The following is a 26,132-nucleotide window of genomic DNA, read 5'->3' on the forward strand; positions in this document are numbered from 1 at the left end:
AATAAATGTAAGAGTGTTTGTTTTAACGACTTTTATACGACGACATTGCGACAAAGCAAGTAAAATACTTTTAGGCCTACATTCTGACAAATATTTCTGTCTTTGATAACATATTGATTTTAAAGCATCTTCGTCATCAGCACTTAACCTTGTACAGTAACTGAGGAATACACAAAACATGTAAAAACAAGTTAATAAAAATAACTATTTTATAACCAGAAGTTCAATTGTCTGATATAGAAGCTGTAGTTTTATGTTTTGACAACGGAACAATTGTGTAACTGTCCATTCTCCCGATGTCTGTCAAGTTTCTAATATGTGTACAGTATAATAAATTCAATGGACAGTGTAATGAAGTATGTACCTGTATTTGAGCATTTCACTACTGGTATTACAATAAAGTGACTTCTATTATTTATAAAGAGATTGGAAAATTTTTTTGACAAATTAAGCAGGTTTTAATGGATAATAATTCAAAGAGAAATATACCAAAACATTTCATAAAATGCCTGCAAGACCTGCCATCTGTCGATGAAGGGGGTCTTAAGGGATAACGAGAGTTGTGTGTTTTACCACAGTCTAGTATATACAATCACGAAACTCAATATGTAGTAAATATGGATCCATAGATAGTTGCTAGCCACTAGGATCGCTAATATCGCCTCATTACTTACAATGCGAAATAGTACCGGCACAGTCTATTGTTCCTAGCACCCTCATAACTCAAGCTTCATGACTGTATATACTAGACTGTGGTTTTACTAGGTTGTTCTCAAGATTGTAATGCTGTATCCAAATCACCAAGATTAATACTGTAAAACGAATCAGAGAAAAATTAATTAAGAATCTACACAGAAACAAAAATTAATGATCAGTTTTGTTTACATTATAATAAGAACTTTCGAAACAAAATAACACACAATATCGGATTTTTAGGCTCGTTAAGCGTAAGTTGAAACGTACCTTCTTTAATGCACCTAGTTTCAGGTAATATCATCGCTCGAAAGTTTCGCGTATTACATACATTTAGGGGTTTTTACATAAAAGTGTTGCAATCTATCCTGTTTAATTCTAAAAATCCAAGGTCTACATATATAATACAACGCATAACTGGAAGACCGACTATAACTCGGCAAAAAGGGGGGGGGGGCGTTGAAGACATGACATTTTCATATTTTGCTATATTATTTTCTAAGATTTTAATACTAAGTCTAAATCATCAAGATTAAGACGAATCGAAGAACCTTATGCTCTGTAGCTGAAGTCTTCCAGGTTGTCAGGATAACTGTCGCTGCTTTCTTTCTTCATAGTCGAGTTCCACAGGCAGTTCAAAACCGTGGCTCGGGGGTGGGGGCGGTCGAGGGGTTAATCAGATTCATTCACATATCACTGCTCCGTAAATCGATTTTCTGTTCGAGTTGTAAATGTGACCCTTAATATTTATTTCATTATTAGTAGATTATTATTTAACGTCTTAAATGAATTTTCCCAAAGTTGAGAATTAGCTAACAGTTTTTCCTGACCCGAAAATAGTAGATTCGACCAATTTCATCGAAATCCTTAGGCCCGTTTTCGAGATAAAATTTACAAATAGGCTATATAAGAATTTCCTGTTTAATTATATTTGAAAATAAGATAAAGATTAGAACAATCAAGGCGTTCCACTATCTTTATTATTCAGTATTAATTTTATACAAGAACTGGACTCCAATGGGCGTTGATGCAACATATCGAAGTTCTTGATTTTGCTGATGTTTGCTTGCTATCTCAAAACTTTCAAGACTTGAAAACAAAGCTAAGTAGTTTACAGGAGGAGAGTGCTAAGGTAGGCCTGACGGTATTGTAAGAAAATAAAAGAGATAAGTATATACAGCAATATAAATCCCATAAGGAAGTTTCAAGTAAATGGACAATGTATCGAGATAGCAACAGAATTTCAATATTTGGGTAGTTTGGTGACAAATGGTGGAGCCAATGCTGATGTTACAAGTCGTATTAGGAAAGCAAATGCAGAATTTGTACAGCTATACTCGATATGGGTCCCGCGCCATGGCGTCGCGGTCTAAGGCATCCTGTCTAGGACTCGCGTTACGGAATGCGCGCTGGTTCGAGTCCTCATGGGGGAAGAAATTTTCTCATGAAATTTCGGCCAGTGTATGGGACCGGTGCACACCCAGCATCGTGATTCACTTGGGGAGCTACGATAGGTAGCGAAATCCGGTTGCGAATGCCAGCTATAACGGCTGGGGGGATCATCGTGCTAACCACACGATACCTCCATTCTGGTTGGATGATCGTCCACCTCTGCTTCGACATCTAGGCGTGAGGCCAGCAGCCGGCTGGTCGGTCTAGGCCCTTCACGGGCTGTAGCGCCACGGAAAAAAAAATACTCGATATGGAAGTCCCACGATGTTTCCTTACGAATGAAAATCATAATATTTCAGAGTAATATGAAAGCAGTTCTTCTATATGGCTGTGAAACATGGAAGGTAACTGTGGAGGTCTCTAAAAGTTTTCAAGTCTTTATAAATCGCTGCCTTAGAATGATTCTAAAATTCTTGTGGCCAAACACAATTTCAAATAAAGAGTTATGGGGAAAAACACAAGAAAAGCAAAGAAATCTGCAAATAAAACGAAGGAAATGGGGATAGATTGACCATACTCTTCGAAAAGAAAATTCTATTGGGAAAGAAGCTAAATAAGATGGAACCCACAAGGCAGCTGAAATAGATAAAAACCAAAGATTACCTGGAGAAAACAGTAGAAGAGGAAATACGGAAGGCAGAGACATCATGGCCAGAAATTGTCAATATCGCTCAGAATAGAAGACGGTGGCGAAAGTTTGTTGAGGACCTTTGCTCCAGTGGGAGATATAGGAGATGATAATGATGATGATGATGATGATGATTAATTTTATACGCTTAGGAAGCTTATGTCACGCAGAAATTTGCGAGTTACTAGCCTACAAAGAATGTCGATAATTTTCGGAATGGATGCATTAGCTGTATTGTTTGCTGAAGGCCATGTAGTTGTAGGACAATTTAAAAATGAAATGCCACTTGCGTAACATAAATTAAATATCATCATTAGAAATAACTATAACAACAATTTACACAGAGGTATAGAGGTGCTTATTGTGCGGAACATGAAACATCTCTAAGCACTGCATTACAAATAGGCTTTTTGTGCACGCGTGATGGAACGAGTTGCGTGCTGACTGTGCTGTCCGGTTAACCCGTCCCCACCATGCGCCACACCATGCATTGCTCTTCAACCGTCAATTCCGCATACCTAGAGACGTGTTTCTCGCGTTTGAGAATAAACTGAACCTCATTAAATATATCCCAAATGCTTTGGAAACTGTTTCTAAGCATTACGTAGTCTACTGTATGTTAATAAACTTAAATTAGAATCTATAAATTTTTTTCGTGAAATTTAACAATATCAGTAATGTCAATTTGTCGAAATTATCATGGGAATAATAGCACGAAATCACGCATATTTTGTTCTCTATTATATAATACAGAATTGTTTCCGATCTCTGATAACGAATTTGAATGACATCATGTGCGTCAGGAGTCACACGACAGCAGAACTGTGGCGCGAGGTAACAGACCAGTAATGAATGATTTCATAGTCAGAGTGGACGGCGACTCACAGCAGAAATTCCCAAGAAAATCGAACCTTTTTGGGAGTGGTACATTACGACCCTTTCCAATGCCAAGTACAGTTAAGTGAAAATAAAATAAGCCTGCAATAAACGAGGTTTCGTTATTTCCAAGAAAGGCATCTTCTATGTACTTAGTAAGATTGGTAAAGTTCGAATGGAATTAATTTGTATCATCTGATGGGGTGCGGCGACTTGTGACGGGGGTGGATTTGCATTTTTTTCCACTCTGGAATTAATCCCATCCCAGCTTTGCCAGTCTTATTAGGTACACATAAAATGCCTTTCTTGGAAATAACGAAACCACGTTTTTTGCAGGCGCCTGTGATTTTCACGTAACTGTACTTGGCATTGGAAAGGCTTGATTTTCTTGGGCATTGCTACTGTGATACACCGTGCACTCTGATTATGAAATCACTCACTACTGGTCTGTCACCTCTCGCCGCAATTCAGCTGTCTGTGTGGTTCCTGACGCACATGACGTCATTCAAATCCATTATCATAGATCGGAAACAACCCTGTACAAGCTGTATTCAGCACTTGATGTGTTCATCCAGGATTCATCGTTAACAGCAATGTGGATACGATCCTAGTGGAAAAGTTCAAGTCTGTTACGTTATTTGGAAATCGAAATAATTCATTGATCATAAAAAAAGCACAATGAATTTCAGGAGCAAACCAATCAATTTACGTTGAGTGACGTAAAGATAAATATTTTGAACATTCTGACTAGTTTGCTTGACAGTCACCGTTAATTTAGAACACTCAAAATGTCTTGAGTGACTTGCGTTGCAACATGAAAGATAATGAGAGCACTATGGCACAATTACCTAATACAAAACAATGTACAGAAGGAGTAAAGTCCAAATACACCTGGTTATTTTTCCTGCAAAACAAATCTGTGCATAAAAATTGTGTCCTTGTTACTATTATGATATTGGCGGACGTATTTCGAGATGTGATTAAGATGAGAGACAACTGGTGGACCTGGGGAAAACCGTAACACGCTGAAATTCCCAGCTATTTCAAGAATGCAAGATGACGAGACGAATACGAGAGACTTTAGTATGGAGAAGAGATTTGTGGCTTCCGTGTGGTTTCACAAGCGGCCACATATCGGAAAAAGTATGAGTAACAAATTGCAGTCATCCGTCATGGGTCTGTCCAAATCTCTCCCTAGTAATTCATTGACAGTCGCAGAGCGAAAAGATTGCATTCTCTCTCACTTCAAGTTATCTGTGTTCTGTGGCATCCAGTTCTAAAATCCTGCATGATGTTTGTCCGATATTTGGCCGCTTGTGGATCCAAACAAAAGTCAAAAGTCTCTCCTCCACACTGAAAACTCTCGTATTCATCGCGCAGTTTTACATTCTTGGAATGGCTGGGAATTTTCGAGCGTGGCGATATAGCGACTGAGGCCGCACACTGTACTTTTATTGTAATAAAGTGTAATTTTAAACTTGCACTAAAGTAATTGCTTTTTTTTGTATGGCAGCATTATAAACAGTCCTTATTGTTATAGATATCCTACAAGGAAAACTCAGATCGAACTCCTCGCGGCGCGCATGCTACATCCCTCTTACCCCCCCCCCTCCGCAGTAGGCGTGAGAGCATGCTTGGAACGGGAGCATACGTCATCTGCACGAGACAGTCACGCCCGCTGGTTTCTGCGCACTAAGTTTTCCTTGTTGGCTGCCTATAGTCTAAATTGTCCACAATATGCCACATTTTTGTACCAGATATTACCATGCCAACTAAAACGTAATGACTTCTATTATGACAGCGTAAAATGTGTCCTAATAGTGTACATAAAATTTCATAATGTTATATTTTATTGCATGAGTCAATGTTTAGGAAATGAGGGAAGCGAGTTTCCTAATTTTTAAGACTGCAATAACTATAAAATATTATAAACGTGCTTGCTATTTTTTGTACGACAGCATTAAAAACAATTAATAAAGAAATAGTAGCTATATTAAATTTGTAATGATGAATAATGTACAGTATAATTGGAGAAGAAAGAGGTTGCTATGAGGTATTAAATATTACTGCACGGCAAATCGTTTCATAATATTAACTTCATAGCACAAGTTATGCAGTCATAATAGAAGCGATGACATTTCCGTTGGCATGGTAATATTTTACGGCTCTGGTACAATAATGTGGCATATTATGCACGATTTTCACTAACGATAAGGACTGTTCAAGGACTGTTGTACAAAAAAAAAATATTATTAAACGATTATCCATGCAATAATATTTGTGCGAGATCGTGCGTATTTGCTTGGTTTCCGCACAAAACCAACCCGCGATAAGTCTAAAATTCCACATTCAGTATTCCCAACCTAACACACATAACAATTTCCCTCTTCTTACCGCTTAAGTGACATATTGATTTTACTGCTTTAGGCTTTTAACATATTATTTTTAGAGACGTTCAATAGTAATAATTATAAATTGGAAACTTACTATTGCAATTACATCTAAATTGCACTGTTAATTATTGTTTTTAAATATCTGCAAAAATTAAGTAAACTCTACAACTCCACTAAAGTTACTGCATTCGTGACAGTAACAAGCCGTGAAAAAACCAACAAGATTCCAGATGCCGATGTTATTACTGGAATATGTTATGTAAATAATATTGTTAAAATATTAAAATGAAAAATAAATCATTACATAACCTTACCGTTTGTTTTAAGTTCGCATTTATAGACTGGGGGGGGAAAAAAGACAGACGTATATCACGGCCTGCTGGAGTATAGTAAACACAGAAAACATTTTAAAGCAACAGTGTTGAAGATAGATAGTTTTGTTTTGTTTGCCGTCATTGAACAGAAACCAAGATGGAGATTTCATTGCAACTAACTAGAAATTCCTCTTTCAGGTATGTAATAAACGATCTTTGCACAAAATAATGTACGATGCATGAGCGGTATGTTTTCTTTCAATTCTCGGAAATTAAAAAAGCTCAACTACGTTTCGCTTTTTCAAACTTTTCCTCGAACATGAAAACTTCAACATACCGCTCTTGTAACGCATATTACTATTGACTCATAATAAACCATGTTTCTTCGTAGGCCATATTGACATATCAAACTATCCATAATTATAAATTTCATAACTTAAGTTTTTTCTTCATTAATTCTTTATAATTAAATCACACAAAAATAGCTTCGTCAAACATGTTTATAATTTTACACAGTTATTGCAATCTTCGCTTGTTCTCTAAACACTGACGCGTATAGGCTACTAAAGTACAACATTATAAACTAGTTTTATATTAATTTATTTTCTTGTTTCATTGCATCTAATTGTCATCAAAATGTATTGAGAGGGGTATTAGAAGTCAAACTGTGAACCAACACTTAAATCAATAGTTTATTATCAAATTTACGACAAGATTAAAAATAACCTAAGTGACGCAATTGAGTGGAATTAAAATTTTCGTAATTCCAGCTAGAATATTTAGAGTGAGAGACATGTAGGATAAAATAACTTTATTGCATGTTTTCATTACTTCATCAATAACTTGGAAAAATGAAAAGCCATGTAATGTCTACATTGTATACACAAAAGGCAATCCAATTCTGTATGAACTCAAGCATAAAATAGTTACCAAATAATAAAATAAATTAACTTTTCGTTTATATAAGAAGACACATTTTTTTGTAAGTGGAAATTGGGAACTTCACCTTCAATCGTAATTCATCTCCTTCAATTGTTTGCATCGCCTTTTGCGAACGGTAACTTTCGTATTTGCTAATGGAAAAAAGAAGTTTGGAAGAGTTCTAAATAATGTAAGTTTGATATCATGAGGAAAAGAAGAATGTTTACATATTCATAACACATATGTCTGTTTAATAATTGCTATATTTTGCATAATACAGTACTAGTAAGAATTATCAAGTAATACTCAACACTTCCATTTCAAACTATGTCAATTTGGCTACTGACAGGAATTCATGAATGAATCTTACGTGTTCAGACTCAGTTATTTATTGTATATTTTAGACAGAATAAAGTGAAGTTTCAAAATCTCTTGGATACGGTAGCGCAACACTGAAGATCTATAGGTCGACAAGATAGAAAATAACCTTGGCTATTTGATATAACCAGGCAGCGAAAGTTGTTGCCTGATAAAACAGGTTTGCTGTTTCTTTACTATAGGTACGGGTTTGTTTACTTGCGCGTAAGTACAGTAATGGTCAGCGGTTGAGAGGGATAAGTAGAGACCACAGATTTTCGCATAATGACTACCCATGCGATGGCTGAGTAGTCAGACCTTCGGCCTGTCACGCATGCGGCCCGAGTTCGAGTCCCGGTCAGATCTGATGTTTTTCATTGAAAAAGGCCACACCTGTGGAGTAACGGTTAGCGCATCTGGTCGCGAAACCAGGTGGCCCGGGTTCGATTCCCGGTTGGGGCAAATTACCTGGTTGAGGTTTTTCCGGGGTTTTACCTCAACCCAATATGAGTAAATGCTGGGTAACTTTCGGTGCTGGACCCCGGGCTCATTTCAGTACCGTTATTACCTTCATCTCATTCAGACGCTAAATAACCTGAGATGTTGATAAAGCGTCGTAAAATAACCTACTAAAATACAGTGAAACCTGCCTTTGCGGTCACTTCATTTAAACGGCCACCTGGCCAAAAGGCCAATTTTCTCTGGAACCAATTGGATTTTCCATAAGATCAATACAAATTCTCTCTTTATTTAGCGGCCACCTCATGCGCCGGCCAGCGGCCGGGGTCTATTTGGATTGGAACCTGACTATAACAGTCATTGTCCAACAAAAAATCTTTTCACGGATACTGTCTGACCTATTTTTTCGATGGTTAGAGGACGGGAAGGAATACCATGAGGACAATAGCTAAGTGTACAACAGTACATCCTCCATATCTTGGGGTTAGTTGGTTACCATTTTATTACTCTTTTGTCACTTTTCACTCCAACCCTGCACAGCTATAAATTCTTACTCGCTTATAAAGGATTGAAACACGGACTTTTTCTATCGAAAATGTCACAGTATGTTTTAGGTCAGTAGTTAACCAATCGAATTTTTTTTCTCGTCTTTCTATCTTACTCTATTTGGATCAGCTTTTACGAATTTTTCTTTTTTTCATTCAGTTGATTCAGAGGAACTGTGAAGTTAGTTTGAGAGAGAAATCATGTCCAATAATAAATCTAGAGTGGTGTCAAGTTTAGAGGTGAGACGAAAAATGATTGAAGAAAGTGAGAAGGGAACATCTGCGAGAAAAATTGCTGAAATATATTCAAATGTGGAAGGACACAAATAAACGGTATAATTAAGAATAAAGATGAAATATTAAAAGAATGGGAGAAAAATATGCGTGGTGGCCAAAAAAGGATGAGAGTATCTGTGTTCGGTTATGTGAATGATTTCGTTTACCAATTATTCAAGTTGCTAGGGCGAAGAAATTGCCAGCAAGTGGGCCTATGATTCAATAGAAAGCTCTTGAAATTGCCAAAGAACTCAATGTAAGCAATTTTGTTGCTAGTAATTGGAGGTTAGAGTGCTTTAGAAAACGGGATAACATTGCATTTCGTTCTGTATCTGGTGAAGGAGGTGACATTACAACCAATGTTATTGAAGAATGGAAAAAAATAGATTGCCTTCAATTCTTGCGGAATATGAACTCAGACACATTTACAATGTTGACGAAAGGTTTTTTTTCAGGGCCATCCCTAACAAAACTTTAAGTTTAAGAAAAAAGAGTGAAAAGGGGGGAGTTGGGAAAAGACAGAATAACTCTTCTGTTTAGTTGTAATGCTGCAGGGGAAAAAGAATCATTCTTAATAATAGGGAAATCATTGAAATCGAAATGCTTGAGAAATGTTGACATGGGCTTATTGGCGGTGAAGTGGACTGCCAACAATAAAGCTTAGATGACATCATCATTGTTTGAGAATTAGCTATGCGATTTCAATTCCAAGATCAAACGACATAATCGCAATGTGATCTGTGAAATTGGTGTTTCTTCCTCCAAATACATCACAATTCCAGGCCCCTGATCAAGGTATTATCCAGCCATTTAAACTGAGGTACTGCAAGCGAATTTTGAAAATGCTACTTGCAAGAATGGAAGAGGCTGACATTAATATGCAGAATTTTTGTATGCGCATAGTACTAAAAAGTCAATGAAATTCAGTATTTTCATGTTCATTCATAAAAAAAACTGCAACCTTAATCAAGCGGCCACCTGATAAAACGGCCATTTTACAAGGTAACTTCAGATGGCCGCTTTAAACAGGTTTCACTATAAAAATAAAAATTCATTGAAAAAAATTCATAGTACCGGTAACACTTGTGGCGGACAAAGTCGCAGTTGGGGTTTTTATCGGGTTCTCTCGTTTTTCCCCAAATTAGGTATCTACATAATTTTGTCAACATTTCTTCACTTCGTCATCATTCCATAGCATTCCCCGATCGCCGGCTGGCGATGCACGGAGGGGGATGGCCTAGGGACGAGGGGGTTTGAACTTAAAGACTGAAATGTAAGAATTATTTAAGGATGTCAGTAAACTGGTGATTCAGAAAATTTAAAAATACGAGTTACATGATTCATAGCATTGTTTGTAAATTTAAATGACTTATTCAACCCAGAAAATATTGTACAGATAAATGTTGATAATGTTAATTCATTCACAGAAAGGATTACAACAATGAGTTACTTCAAGGATATAAAAAATAATGATTGCAGTGTAGCATTTCTTACTTTGAAAGAAATAGTTTTGAAACAATCATCCAACACTTTCAATGTTACAGTTGATGTGATTGAGGCATTACGAACTCTCATGTTGAATTACCCTGAATTTACATCTGCTGTGTTGAAATGTGTCTGGGTTCCTTGTACATTTGTTGACGCAGAAACGTTTTTCTCAAAATATAATTTAATTGTTAGTGCCCATAGGTGCAGAATGAAAGAAAATAATATTGTCACTTATGCCATGTTTTCATTTTATAAACAGAATCAGAATAGGCCTAATACAAAATATGTTTTTTCTCAGTGTTGTAAAGTTGTTTAATTTTAATATGTAGAGTAAATTGATATGTGAAACATTTTTTATCATTATTTTGACGCCTAATACGTAATATAGGGTTATTTTTACGTAAACATTTATTTGCAATTTATACTAAACTAGTGGCTTTTGCAGCAAATACTGCAAACTAAGTTCATTAGACGTTCAAATAAACATTTTTCAGATTTATTTTCAATGAAGAATACCAGACATTCGGAAAGTTACTTGCTTCCATAACAATCAAAGATACTCTCTCTCTCTCTCGCCAATACTGAAGAGAACCACGCATATAAATGTCTACACCACACCGCTATTAAATATATGAAAAAGACCCAACCCCACTTGATTAATAAATATAAAAAAATTTAATTTTTAATAATATTATCTTACGTAAGTTTATACGGCCACTCAGTAAAATATAGAAATCAAAATCCAATTTAAGTTATTCTCTACATCTACTTAAATAACCCCAAAACGTTTCACTTTCATATCATCAATATAGCATTGATATGTATAATTAATGAAAAATAGTCACATCATGGCATTAACTACAATAATATTTCATTTCTAATGGTAATAATGTCATCAAACCAGCTCAAGTTTTGTAGTTTTTAATATCCAATACACAGCTGTACCCAGAAAATTACACACCACAGAATCGAACCTGTAAATTATTTTTAGTAAGTTAAGTTTTTAAGAGTTTTTAATAACCAATTTAATTTGAGCTCTAAATATGTCAGCATTCTTGCAGATCATGGCCTTCGTGTAATATTGTTTACTGTAGTATGTGTTTTGTTTTATTTCGAAGTGCAACACGACCGACTTGATGCTCGCTTCGCTTCTCCTTTACAAAAAAGCGAAGGGAACATCAAGTCGGCCGTGAATGCTCTTAGCTACTTCTCAAAACTGATGACAGATGGATTTTGGAAAATAGAAAAATTATGTTTAAAAATTGACATTTCACTGGAAACTACTATTTTTCCGAAAAACTTTGAGTTCCAAGCTTCAAAATGAGGGGTCATTTATTAAAATCCGTCCAGCCGTTTTCCCGTAATTTCCATTACCAGTTCAAATTATATATATAGATTATTTTGATTATCTTAAAACTAATTAGTGATAAAACGCGAAAAATATTTTTATCCCGATTTTTTTGTCGAAATTCTGTGGTCTCTAGCTCATGATGTAAGTTACTCGTCGACTGCAACACAAAGCAAGTAAACAGCAAACTACGATGAGTGTCGCCGTCTCAGGAACAACTAAGGCACAGTAGTTCAACACGTCACGACCCACTCTGCCTTCTATTGTAGCCTTCACAGTAGAGAAACTCGTGAACACAATTAATCTGAAACTACCTTCCTCTTTCTCATCGGGCACTAAGTTTCGCTGCCTGGATATAACTCACGTGACAGAAAGAGGGAGAAGACGTCACAGGCAAGTAGTCCGCTAGAGAGGGTTACACTAGTAGATGTCGGATTCCGATCCTGACTGTGAGTTCCATAGAACCGTCGATGTAGGCTTTTTATTTATTTGCATTCTGTGATGCTCGTCTGAATTAGTAGAGTAAGGGAGGGTATTGTCGGATACCATTTTGATGTTTCAAAATAAAGGTAATTGAAAAAAGTTAGAACTGGAATTACTTAGTATTATAATAACCTCTTGGGGTTCCTGCAGATTGTACAGTTTCCCTGAAAAGGAATGAGACAATTGAATATTCCTAAGTCTCAGATGTAAAACACTGCGCATGATCAGAGACCAGAGCACTGATACACAAGATAACGAATATTGAGTTACTTGGATTCAAGCTATTTGGTTTGTTACTAGCATCGTTCCGAAATTCACTTCAAAAACTGCAAAAAATATGATATTACGGAAATAAAAGATAAATATATACGTAAATCGTGTAGTTAAATCGACAATGGACCTTCATGACTAGATCGACACTATGCACAGAAAGTAAAGCTTTCGTGTCGTTGCAATAGCTCAGACGCTAAGATCTCTGCGTGTTGTGTAGAAGAGAGCGAATTCGATTCTTAGTCTATGTCAACGATTTTTTTTTCTAAATAACGTTGAAATAGAGTTTTAAAAAGTCCTCAGATTAAGTGTTAATGATCACAGAAATTAAAAAATTACAAGTTATAATATTATAAACGTTAATCTAATGAATGCATTTATACACACACACACACACACACACACACACATACAACGTAAATGCATATATATATATATATATATATATATATATATATATATATATATATATATTAAAAACTAACAATTTAAATGAAATTTAAAAAAATATTCCTAAGTCACACAAACAAACGTTTACAAAGGTTTAGAGTCCTTAGGCTATGTCATTTGTTGAGTAATTATTACAATATTTTATTAGTAGCTTTCCCATATGTGTCATAAACGCACTCGCACAAAACAATTTTTGTTAAAAGTGTGGCTTTGGATTATTTCATTCTCACCCTTTCAGTTGATTTTAACTATTTTATCTACGTGTTTTCAATAGTGTTTAATTCAATGTGCATTCAATTTCATTCATGTTATGATTGAATGAATAAGCACTGTTGCAGTTATTAATTATATATATATATATATATATATATATATATATATATATATATATATACTAACTATTAAATGCATGTGTTAAGTAACTAATTGCAATATCTTTTGCAAAATCTTGAATGTTTAAGTTGTCAATATTTCTGTACTATATACTGTAAGACGTTAAAAGAATTTGCAATAGATTTGGGATCCTCTACTTTATAATCACTAATTTTAATGAAAAAATATTTTCTTTCTTAGGATAACTACAAGTTTAACTTTAATAATATTCCGAATAGCTTTAATTGTATTATCTGGATTTTGTGCTTTTCTATTCAAATGTGTTCTATTTCCCTCTTTCATAAATTTTGATAAATTACACTGTACTTCTCATTACATATAGATTCTTCTTTTTAATACATGAGATTTTTAAGTCCTTGCATTATCTACATGTTTTTACTTTTGAATTTTTTCACAACATTGAGTGGAGAACATCCACTGAAGTGATTCTGAAATGAAGTGAAAAATACAATACATTTACTCTTAATATCAGTAGTTACATATACGTTTTTCCAAGATTCATTTTGTAGACATAAATGTAAATAATCACTAGATACAGCATTTACGACCCTTTTTTAGTTTTTAAATTCATATTTTTAAATTGTTCAGTAACATTGGAAACATAGGATTTGTTTATCATGTTCATACAAGCCATTGATTATAGGTGCTGTCGAATAGGAATTCAGTCTAATTCAGTGTACAAAACTTTTATCAATGGCTGTGCTGCTTCAGCTTGTATGCTGGTGGGAAAATGAGTCTACGTCTAAGGTTTACAGTTTCAAGGAGTGAATTTAATTTACTTTTACGGAAAAGTTCCGAGAGATAATCTATGTTTATGTCACTACAGATCACAAATTCCATATGAGATTTTTAAAGTCCTTTCTTTACAAATTCAATGTTGGCTATAAATATTAATAAATATTAAGAAATATGAATGATTGTAGTTAGAAGTCTGATTTACATTATAAAAAGCAAGAAGTTACATTCCTCGGCAAGATTCGAACTTTTCGATGTTTGGTTTTGTCGTCCAACACATAAGCACGGACCTATTCAATGCTTATGTTAATAACCTAGAATTTAGCTGTAGCAATGTGGTGTCATAATTTTGGGTTTGTTTACTTAATGTAATTAGATTTAATTTGATTAGCTTCGCAACAATTGGACTTCCTGTTATATCCTGTTATTTAAATATTTAAGTTAGAGTTGCTTTATTAACTCTTACTGTGCAAGATGACCCTTATTTCAATAATTCTATATCACGTTAAATAGTCATTGTCTACACTAAAATATTATCATCATCCCTCATTTCTCATCTTAATGGCGAACCGACGTGACATGAGACAGCGAGTTATAGCTCTGGTTGAGGCTAGATATGGGGCTAGATCTGCTGGCCGTTTGGTCGATGTTCCTGGAAGTACAGCCGAGAGGTGGGTTCATCGTTACCAAAATTGAGGGGAGGTCGAAAATCGTCCTATTCCTGGGCGTCCCCGGATTTCTTTATTGGAAGAGTATGCTCTCTTATTCGAGGCAGTTCGACAGGACCCCTTTCGGACTGCTAACGAAATAAGAGGAGCATCTAACTTTCCCGGTTCTTCACAGACTGTGATCAGTAGGTTGAGAAACCGCGGTATTAGGAGCCGGAGGGCTGCGCAAATGGAAATATTGGGGGAAGCACAAGCTGCCTACCGTCTTGCCTTCGCTACCAATCGAGTGGATTTCGATTGGAGAAATGTAATTTTCTCCGACGAAACAACCATCTCGAGTGATTACGAAAGTCCTGTCCGTGTCTATCGTGAGGATGGTCTCCGACATGATCAGCGCTATGTGCACCGACGTGAAAGATCGGGGCGCTTTAGCATATCGTCACAGTCTAGTATATATAGTTGCGAAGCTCAATACGTAGTAAATATGCAAACATTAGATAGTTGCTCACCACTAGGATCGTTAATATCGCCTCATTACAGGCAATGCAAAATAGTACCGTCACAGTCTATTGTTTCTAGCACCCTCAAAACTCAAGCTTCGTGACTGTATGTAGTAGACTGTGATATCGTTTTGGGGTGGATATCTTACGATGGACCTGGCGTTATAGAACGCATCGATGGCCGGTTTAATGCGGGAATTTACGAGCACATTCTGGAAAATATATTCCTTCTTTCCGCCCCTAGAACGTGTTCCCGAAGGAACATTGCTGTTCCAACAGGATAACCATCTCGTGCACTATGCCCCAAGCATTCAAAGATGGTTTCAAAGGAGACCCGAGATCGAAATCATTAATTGGCTTCCGAAATCACCTGATTTGAATGTCATCGAAAATTTATGGGCGGAATTGAAAAAGAGAAGGATAGCCACCTATGCCCACCGACGCCCTCGAAATCGAGACGAATTGTGGGATCAAGTTGCTGAAACCTGGGAAGATCTCGCAGGGGATTAGAATTTATTCCACAATCTCGTGACATCCATGCCGGACCGACTTAGAGCTGTAATAGAAGCTGATGGCATGTGGACAAGATTTTAAGTTCACAGATCTCTTTTTGTTTCTTATGATTTTTGTTTCAGGAAGAATACTCTTAACTTCCAAGTAAGATTTATTTTTTTGATGAGGTTCAGCCCACTTGTAAGACCCAGAAATTGGGCATAAATTATTCATATTTTTCGACAAATTAGACAGTCTAGGGACTCTGAAGAAACTAATTACACCTCAATAAAAAAAAGTTTTATCTGGGATCGAACACGAGACGTTTCGGTTAAGCAGTGGAACCGACACGCTACTATATGAGCTACCGAGACAAGACAGTGACAACACCAGTCTAGAATGTAGATCCCATAGCAGGCATTTGCCATTCGGTACAGAGAAGCAATAATAGTTTGTGACCCGAGCTATGTTGTGAAATCGTGGCCTTAAATGGCTGTCTTCTTCGTGATTCTTATTTTGGTCCTTGTCCTTGTTGTAGTCCTCGTAACAATTCTTGCTGTATTTTTCTTGTTACGTATCGTTACGTCGATATCGAGTGAACCGCGCTGTAGAACTTTAACTTCCGACGACCAAGAGTCGTCTCATTCCTTTTAAGGGTAACTGTGCATAAGTATTAGGTAATTTACATAATATGTATTCGCTGTATAACTTGCAAAGACAAAACAGAAATAATATCATCACTGACAGAATGGGAAGCTAATGTCGGATACATTAGACATTATTATGTAAGAGGTATGATAATGCATTTAAAATAATATATTGCATGTCAGAAACTATTACAATAGTGTTCTGTTTAGCCAACTGATATGCAAGTCTTTTAACATCATTTCTAGTTCATCCAAAATATTTTCTCTCCATCATTAATACATGGTCAACTAGCTTCTCTTCAAGTGAAGCTGGGAGTATTGGTTTTCGTCCAAGTTTCGATTTAACGGCTTTGGTGAGCTCAGAATTGGACCGTACATAATCAAATAATGTTAATCGAGGTACATTGAATCTTTTGGAAGCAGCAAGATAGCCCATTCTTTTCTCCCGTACTGCGACAATGGCATTTACCATATCTTCAGACTTCAATTTTTTTTAGACTGAATCTCTTTTTCCTTTTACTTCAGGCATCTAAAAATATCACAAGAAGAAACAATTCGTTACTTCATAATATTCGATTAATTAGAAAATTAATTACTTACGTTAATTAAAAATACCTATTAGTAAAAGTGTAGTGGTTTGTTATAGAAAACATATAAATGGGTTTAAGGCAGCTTTTATGTAGCGAGCAGCATTGAAAGACAGCCGCTAATGTCGAATACTATCCGACATTGCCCTCGGCTAGTATCCGACATTGCCCTCAGCTAGTATCCGACATTGGCAGACTCTTCACAAACAGTAAAACAAGCCAGCTGCATGAAACATGTTGTCGATAGCATTACTGCAATTAGAGAATTAAGAAGCCTTATCTATGGTATATCAAACAGTGCATACCATGTTGTATAAATATAAGAGTAACTTGTAACGAATAAATCACATTACTTACCCTCAAAAAGTTTTTTTTTTTTGCAGTCACGTTGAAAACACGCTATTCACACACAGTGAAGCACTCAACAGTAATGGCTATTCATGCAGATGTTCGTCTACTTGTAGAGAATGTAATGTATCATTTTCACATCATACTGCACCATTCGATGGAAAAGAAATATGTCATCCGACATTACCAGACCTATCCGACAATCCCCTCCCTTACTCTAAGTAAAAAATTAAACAGACGAATAATATAGACTGTAATCGTTACACTATGTTGTTAGTAACTTAGTTAGGCAATGAAGCATCATAACCATGGGTGGGCAACTCGTCCTCTCAAAGTGTCAACACAACCTCAGTGCAAGTAGAACGGACTCTGTACTAACTGTATGCGGTTCCTGCAAGACACAAGTTTCCTCGCGTCTGCAGTAAGTGGCGGCTCGTTTTAAGTGAAAAACAATATAATCCCCAGATCATTTCCCTTTAGTGATGTGTCGAAAGAGAAAGAGTTTTTTAATAAGAAGGAAGGTAAAGCTTGTATTATGTTCTATTACACTTTTATGCATCATGTTTTGTGTTACAAATAAACACAGTGAAGATTTTAATAAAGAAATACTGTCTAGATCTGCTTTAGAATAGCTAAAAGTAAAAATGGGATATCAACAAGGTGAGACATATCAAATATCGTTAACACGTTGTGCGTGTGAGTTACAGAATTGCACGACATATGATCGACTAGCTAAGAGCATTTGTGGATAAATTTTAAATGTGGGGCAGTATCATGTAGAACATAGACAACTTCACTTTCCTTGACTATAAGCTATCTTGAAGAGTGATAAGAAAAATTTCTTATCAATTATAAGACTCTACTTCAAGACCTACATCAGAATTCGTTGGTAAGTTTGGAGAAACAGTGACAATTGACAAGGAATCGAGATTTTCCTGAAATCCTTTTGGCTTACAGCCGTTAGAAGATTCTGAAAGTTTACAGCTTGAATTGATAAATCTACAGAACAGCACGCCACTCAGATTCCAGCGAAATCAGGAATCGAACTGTTCGTAATGCTGCCCAAGTCAGAATTTCCAAATATACTCTTTGCTTCTATATATACCATATGTGCTTGAGACAGAGTTTAATACAAGAAAGAAGTGTAAAAGCTCTGAATGTACAGAAAGAGCTTAGCAGTAAGTTTATTTCATCTGCCTGACATGTAAAAAATAATTCCTTGAATTTGTATTTTTTTGCGAATACAGACTATTACCTTTCTGAGAACAGTGGAATACTCTTTAATGTACAAAGACTTGTAAATTCTCGCGTTCTATGTTTCAAACAAGACATATTAAGAAACTTTAACAACTAGTGTAATAATAAATAAGTGTTGCAGCCATATTTATTGTATCTTCAAAAGGTTGTATTCCGTTTGTGCTTCCAGTACTAAACTAATTTGCAAAGCTAAGAAATAATATAATTTTGTTATGCATGCTTAGGTACAGTTTGTCTAAATTTACTATAATTATTGTACCATGCGTCATTCTGAAATTCAAATCATGGAGTAGATATCACGACCACCTGCATGAGCGCACCTTGGCAATGAACTACATTTGGAGCGAAACTACAAACAAGTTGTAAATGATGCGGCTAGCTCCGTCTGTCTTTCTCTCTTTCAAGGTTTTTAGCACTCTATGAGCTCGAGTTGCCCATCCATGATCATAACTTTTATAACCACGCCCACAAAACCACCTTCCCTTGCTACGGGTATGGGGACTCCGAAGTTGCGTATAAAAATATGCATGCAGGGTGGCCTTTCTCAATAATATCTCGGCATCGAAAGCAGCTACAGATCTTCGTGACCACTCGTTTGATTTGTAATCGTAAGTTCTGCAATATTGAAGTGATAATAGGCACATACGATACACTTTGAGTGAACCATAATGAAAAATTTGTTGTGATCTGGAACAAATTTCGGAATGTCGCTTCATATGAAGAGAAAATATTTTATATTGCATACCCATCATTAATATTATTACTTCTCTTATAATAGATCCATACTCATCATTGGTAACATGAAAAAAAATTAATCATTCAAGCCAACACAACAACACTTTCATTCCTGAAACTGGATGACTTATTCTACTTGCCGGTTTATCCCTGGTACAGCACAGAATTTTTATGCGTTTTAAATGAGCTTGCATTGTAGTAGTATCCACGATGACAACGAAAATCTGGGTGTACAAGTAAACTGAGAGGCCATCTTGTTACAGATAATGTATAGGTCTTCTGCATGATGGCAACGTTGACGATGATCACAAGCTTGATAACAACCGTTCTACTCTGTGTTGGAGAGGAGAGATTTCAGCTGACTGTGTCTGATCATGCCGAAATAATTAAATCAATTAAAACCAGGTATTACTTAAGTACCATACTGCTGTGGCACGACAACTCGGAAGGTAAGCTGAACAATTTCATTTTCACGAAATAATGGCAGACCTACTTCTTTTAAAAATGACAGTTTTTGGTTAAAAAACTGTATGTATATACAGTATATATATTTTTTCTTTAAATAAATTGCTTTAATCATTCATACATTAAAAGTTTTCTGCTCCAGGGCAGGTATTTCACTGTAAATTCAGATTCTTCAATCTTCCCTCTTTTCCGCCTTCCTCTCAGCCTCCGTATACTATAAATAAACAACTAAATAAATAAATAAACTAAATAAATTAATAAATAAGAAAGAAAGAAAGAAAGCAGTAAAAAAACAAAGAAATAAAGAAAGACATAAAGAATGAAAGAATAAATAATTAAATAGATAAATAAAGAAATAATTAAATAAAGAAATAAAGACATAAAGAAAGAAATAAAGAAAAATATTGAAGCAAAGAAAGGAAGAAAGAAAGAAAGAAACAAACAAAGAAACAAAGAAAGGATGAAAGAAATAAAGAAAGTAACAAAGAAACAAAGAAAGGAAGAAAGAAATAAAGAAAGTAACATAGAAACAAAGAAAGAAAGAAAGTAAGTAACGAAGAAACAAAGAAAGGAAGAAAGAAAGAAAGAAAGAACAAAGAAAGGAAGAAAGAAAGAAAGAAAGAAAGAAACAAACAAAGAAACAAAGAAACAAAGAAACAAAGAAACAAAGAAACAAAGAAACAAAGAAACAAAGAAACAAAGAAACAAAGAAACAAAGAAACAAACAAACAAACAAATAAAGAAAAAAAAGTAGCAAAGAAAGAAAGTAAGCAACAAAGAAACAAAGAAAGAAATAAATAAATAAAGAAAGAAAGAAATAAAAAAGAAAGAAATAAAGAAAGAAAGAAACAAACAAACAAAGAAACGAAGAAAGGAAGAAAGAAATGAAGGAAGAAACAAAGAAAGATATAAAGAAAGAAAGAAAAAATAATTAAATAAAGAAATAATGAAATAAGAAAGAAAGAAAGACAGAAAGAAATAAAGAAACAAGGAAATAAAGAAAGAAAGATATAAGGAAAGAAAGAAAAAAGAAATAATTGAGTAGATAAATAAAGAAATAATGAAATATATAAAGAAAGAAATAGAGACATAAAGAAAGAAATAAATAAAGATAGAAAGAAAGAAAGAAAAAATAAGTAAAGAAAGAAATAAAGAAAGAAAAAATAAAGAAGTAAAGAAAGAAAGAAACAAAGAAACAAAGAAAGGAAGAAAGAAAGAAAGAGAGAAAGGAAGAAAGAAAGAAAGATACAAAGAAGGAAAGGTATAAAGAAAGATACAAAGAAAGAAAGGTATAAAGAAAGAAAGAAAAAATAAAGAAAGGCAGAAAGAAATAAAGAAACAAAGAAATAAAGAAAGATACAAAGAAAGAAAGAAAAAAGAAATAATTAAATAGATAAATAAAGAATTAAAGAAAGAAAGAATAAATAAATAAATAAATAAATAAATAAAGAAGTAAAGAAAGAAAGAAAGAAAGAAAATATAAATAAAAAATAAAGAAAGAAACAAACAAACAAACAAACAAACAAACAAGCAAGCAAGCAAACAAACAAGCAAACAAACAAACAAACAAACAAATAATTAAAGAAAGAAGTAATTAAATAAATAATTAGAGAAATAAGGACATAAAAAAGAAATAAATAAAGACAGAAAGAAAAAAAGAAGGGAAGAAAGAAACAAAGAAAAAAGAAAGATGTAAAGAAACAAATAAATAAAGAAATAATTAAAGAAATAAAGAAAGAAGTGAATAAGTAAATAAATAAAGATATCTAAAGTGTAGAGGAACAAATTCTGTAGTAGGTAGTATAATAATAATAATAATAATAATAATAATAATAACAACAATAGTAATAGTGATAATAGTAATAATAATAATAATAGTAGTAATAGTAATAATAATAATAATAATAATAATAATAGTAATAATAATGATAATAGTAATAATAATAATAATAGTAATAATAATAAAAATAGTAATAATAATAATAATAATAATAATAATAATAATAATAAAAATAATTCTGATAGAGGTTCTGGTCGATATGTTGGTTCATCCATATAACAACTATCAGGCAGTGGGCTTACATTTTACTTGACGATACGTGTCAGAGGAATAAAAAATTGTTTGTATACATCTAATGCAGAAGTCTCCAAAAAGCGTATCGTATTTCGTGCTATCGATGCAGCCCGCCGAACACAGTGTGCTGTAAGGGAAAGAGACTCGTACCTCAACAGATGGGAGCTATCAGTGGGGGATCGCGGCAACGGGGTGCTTAGGTTTACAAATAATAACATCAAAAGAATAAGAAATATCATACGTTTGTATATTATTTTGACATACTATGAAGCTGGATCCCCGTCTGTTGCTATTGACACAAGCCATTGCAAATTCAACCTCTTCTGTTCCATGGTGCCTTTCAGTGCCTGGAAAAGATCTTCTCCAGTTGTATTTTGTAATTACATCTAGAAGACATTCAGACACAGTAAAATGTTCATTAACTCCTTGGATGAAAATGGCTAGGTGAGCTTTGTCATTTCTATCTGTGCTTTCGTCCAATGCAAGTGAGTAAGCTACAAACTGGTTAATTGTTCTTAATTGAAGACCTCCCTCGAATAACGGTGTAACCAACAAAACACTACTTTTATGTTATGAACGAAAAACGTCTGATAGGCTCTTCTTAAGTAATGTAACATTACAGCTACCAGTATAATCTTGTTTGAGGGTTCATTCAATTATTAGATAATAAATAGTAATATTTCAAGTTCATAATTTTGAAATAACAGAAATTGTTTCGAGATTACAATGGAATAAGGGTGTATCATCAATTAAAAAACAGATTAAACGTATGAAAATGAACAAAATGAAAGATTCATTATTTCTAAGGACAGTACAATCTGATGCTCATAGAACATAGGTATCACATGCTCAAAATCACTGCATATTAGGAAAAAACTAAAATATAAGAGAAAAGTTATGAACGAAAATGAAAGATTCTTTATTTCTAATGGCAGTTCAATCTAATGTTCAAACAACATAGGCATCACATGCTCTACAAAGGAGAAAAGTTATGAACAAAAATGAAAGATTCTTTATTTTTAAGGGCAGAACAATGTAATGTTCATAGAACATAGGCCATCACATGCTCAAAATCATTGCAAAGTAGAAAAAAAAAGTAAAATGTAAGAAAAAAGTTATCAAAGTACAGCACATGTTATGACACTACTCCTTATACTGTAGTTCAGTGGTCGTCAGCACTCGCTGAAATGTGCAATGGGTACGCTGTGCCGTCCCGTGTGCACTGTCGTGCAACAGGGAGAGATAGAGAGCATACCCGCTAGCAGCTACGAGAGCACTATAGTGCACTGCGTTTTCCGCGGGTAAGAGAGGCTAGCCCCAGTGTGCTCTGTGCTGACGACCACTGCTCTAGTTGGAAACAGGTAAATCCATGTAAAACTTGCTGTGCTCAATATCAGTAATGAACTCACACATGTGTGTAAGATCTCGTTTCTTCTCTTTTTTAATGGGTAAGGGACCTTGATACGCTGTTTCTTGTGAAATGGATACACAACCCATGACTGTAAAGTCCAATGAGATTTTCGCACATAAACGGAAAAGGGATCGTTTTGTGAACATTTAAGCCACATTGCTTCTGTTATTTTAAATTCTTTGGGATAAGTGACATTCTTGTCCAACGTATCAAAATATTTGAAGTCCTCCGATTGCATGTAAGTAACCTGAAATGGATTTGTTGGTCTTGCGACCACTATCACTTCAACCCATTGGAATGGTACATTAACTTTTGCACTTCTTTTTTGTTTTTCTATTAGTGCGAAATGTGTCGCAGGGCAGAAAACTGTGTCCACTGCACAGAAATTTTTACTCTACGGTAGAAAAATATCCCCACAAAACAAAATGCCTCAGAAGTGACAGCATTTTGTGATTGTTATTCTGTGACACACATCTATCCGACCACACAATAAGACTTCTTGTTTCCCTAGCAGAAAAAGTTTTGAAATTTTGCATGATATAGGAAAATAAACAAGAAGCAACTTCAGAGGCTCCTCGATTTGCAACTCCCTCATGCCATAAATGCATAGTTACTTGACCAGAGCCAGCATTACTAACATAGTAGTTGTAAGTTGAGAACTGTCTCTGATAAAACACATTAGTGTGTGTTAACATAGGTGAAAACAAAACCTGCTGCATGTCTGCGCATAAGACTACGACACTATTATTTTGGCTAGCTATTTCTATGTTCTCCCTCAACACAGCGTAGGCTTGTTCTGCTTTCCTATGGTGTAAGTTTGTTTCAAATTCAATCCTTCTCGTCTCTTCAGCAGTTGTAGCATTGGAAAGTTGTACAAAATACCTGTCACATTTTTTACATGTGTCTGATTGTGGAAGCCCAAATTTTAAATTCAATCTAGATCTAAACACATCTCTATATTGGTGAAGTGATACATGTGTGTCTGGATACTTTTCCTCAAACATTGAATGCATTGTCGATACATTTAAACCTGGTGGAAGGTAACTGCATATAGTTTTTTTCTGCTATAGTGACTTTCCTGAGTAGGAAATGACTGAATATGTTGAACAATCAAGACTATAGTTTAATTTGTGGTACGATGAGGGCGATTCATATCCTTACCTCTTTGATCCGTTAATGGTCCATTGTTTTTCATTTTGGCTTGCAATATTTGTATGCGTTTCAAGCTGATAGCATATACCTGAAGAAGAGTCTTTAAACACACTTGCACTCTCTTACTTCGAATGAACAGAAAATACTTGAAACTACATTGCCTACGTGAGAGATTTTCCTCTCTGTAACGTCTTCCAATGTCACACAATTCAGTGCACTGGTGAACAAGAAATTATGACTGCTCATCGTGTGTCTTATTATAATAATCCGTAAACAAGCGTAGTTTTGTGTCATGGTTGAGAAATTTGCATCCTGCATATTTACATTTGCAAACAGTTTCCTGAAATGTCAAATATACCATACAAACTTCAACTTTTCAATATATGTATAAATTAAGACAAATTTATTTCATTTTCACTTAAATTGATACAATGAAATGCATTAACATTTCAATCTCACCAACATTGCGTCTAACCTATAGAACTAATTTTCTGTATTGTAATAATAATGAGTAGAATAATGACTACATTATGCATTTGTCTGTATGTTAGGAATGACATCGGAAACTTTTGTATACAATGCGGGTACTAAGATAAATAAAGACTTTGTAATGATGTTACATCTTTATTCCACTTACACAATTTGGAGGTTGTTTTGCACGTTTCACTATACCATTTCTTGTTGTATACTCCTTCCCATGCTCCTTTAATGATTTCCTTGTGACATCCTTCCATTCGTCAATGTTAATCTTACGTTTACATCCTTTATTTATAGTTTTTTTATACACTGGAGTTACCACAACAGAGTAGTTGGCTGCGATCTCGACCGATGTTACATCTTTATTCCACAGACCGCTATTTTCAACTGTCTCTAGCTCATTTAATATTACGAGTATGATCTGCAGATCGCAGCATCACATAACACATCGATGTTGCGTAGTGTTTCACCTATAATCCCACTTAAGCAAAATTTGATGTTACACCATTATTCGAGGGAGGTCTTCAATTATTGAATAAATTAAACAGTCTGTGCTTGTCTAGTATTACATTTATAGCATTAACGTTTTCAGTACGTGTGTACCATTTTCAAATGCGAATACCTGTTACATTTAAATAGATCTGCTTAACTGTGGGATTGGAACATTCGTGAACATCATTGATGCTGTTAATAAACTACACAAAAACACAACTTAAGGATAAAATAGATAAAATACATATGTTAACAATAGTTCACGTGATCACTTCGGTGACATGTTGTTAGAGTAGTCTTCTCTTAATGTGGATCATCGTGGTTAAATATTATAAAGTATCCAATAAAATGATAAATGTTAAAATTAACTTGCACTGATAATCACGATGATCCACATTAAGAGAAGACTACTCTAACAACATGTCACCGAAGTGATCACGTGAACTATTGTTAACATATGTATTTTATCTATTTTATCCTTAAGTTGTGTTTTTGTGTAGTTTATTAACAGCATCAATGATGTTCATGAATGTTCCAATTCCACAGTCAAGCAGACCTATTTAAATGTAACAGGCATTCGCATTTGAAAATGGTACACACGTACTGAAAACGTTAATGCTATAAATGTAATACTAGATAAGCACAGACTGTTTAATTTATTCAATAATTAAGATTATAACTTGCTTATCGGAAACTTCATATATAATGAAATTGGTTAATTGTGGTTTCGACTTTAGATTCAATTA

At 34.7% G+C, this 26,132-nt stretch overlaps 1 long non-coding RNA gene across 1 annotated transcript in view; it reads right to left on the bottom strand.

The window, feature by feature from the left end:
• The window catches only part of LOC138703469 (uncharacterized), a 308,973-nt gene that overhangs the window by 192,195 nt on the left and 90,646 nt on the right, over positions 1-26,132 (bottom strand). The gene's annotated exons all lie outside the window — the stretch shown is intronic.

The sequence above is a fragment of the Periplaneta americana genome, chromosome 7, assembly GCF_040183065.1.
Source record: "Periplaneta americana isolate PAMFEO1 chromosome 7, P.americana_PAMFEO1_priV1, whole genome shotgun sequence".
Lineage (NCBI taxonomy): Eukaryota > Metazoa > Arthropoda > Insecta > Blattodea > Blattidae > Periplaneta > Periplaneta americana.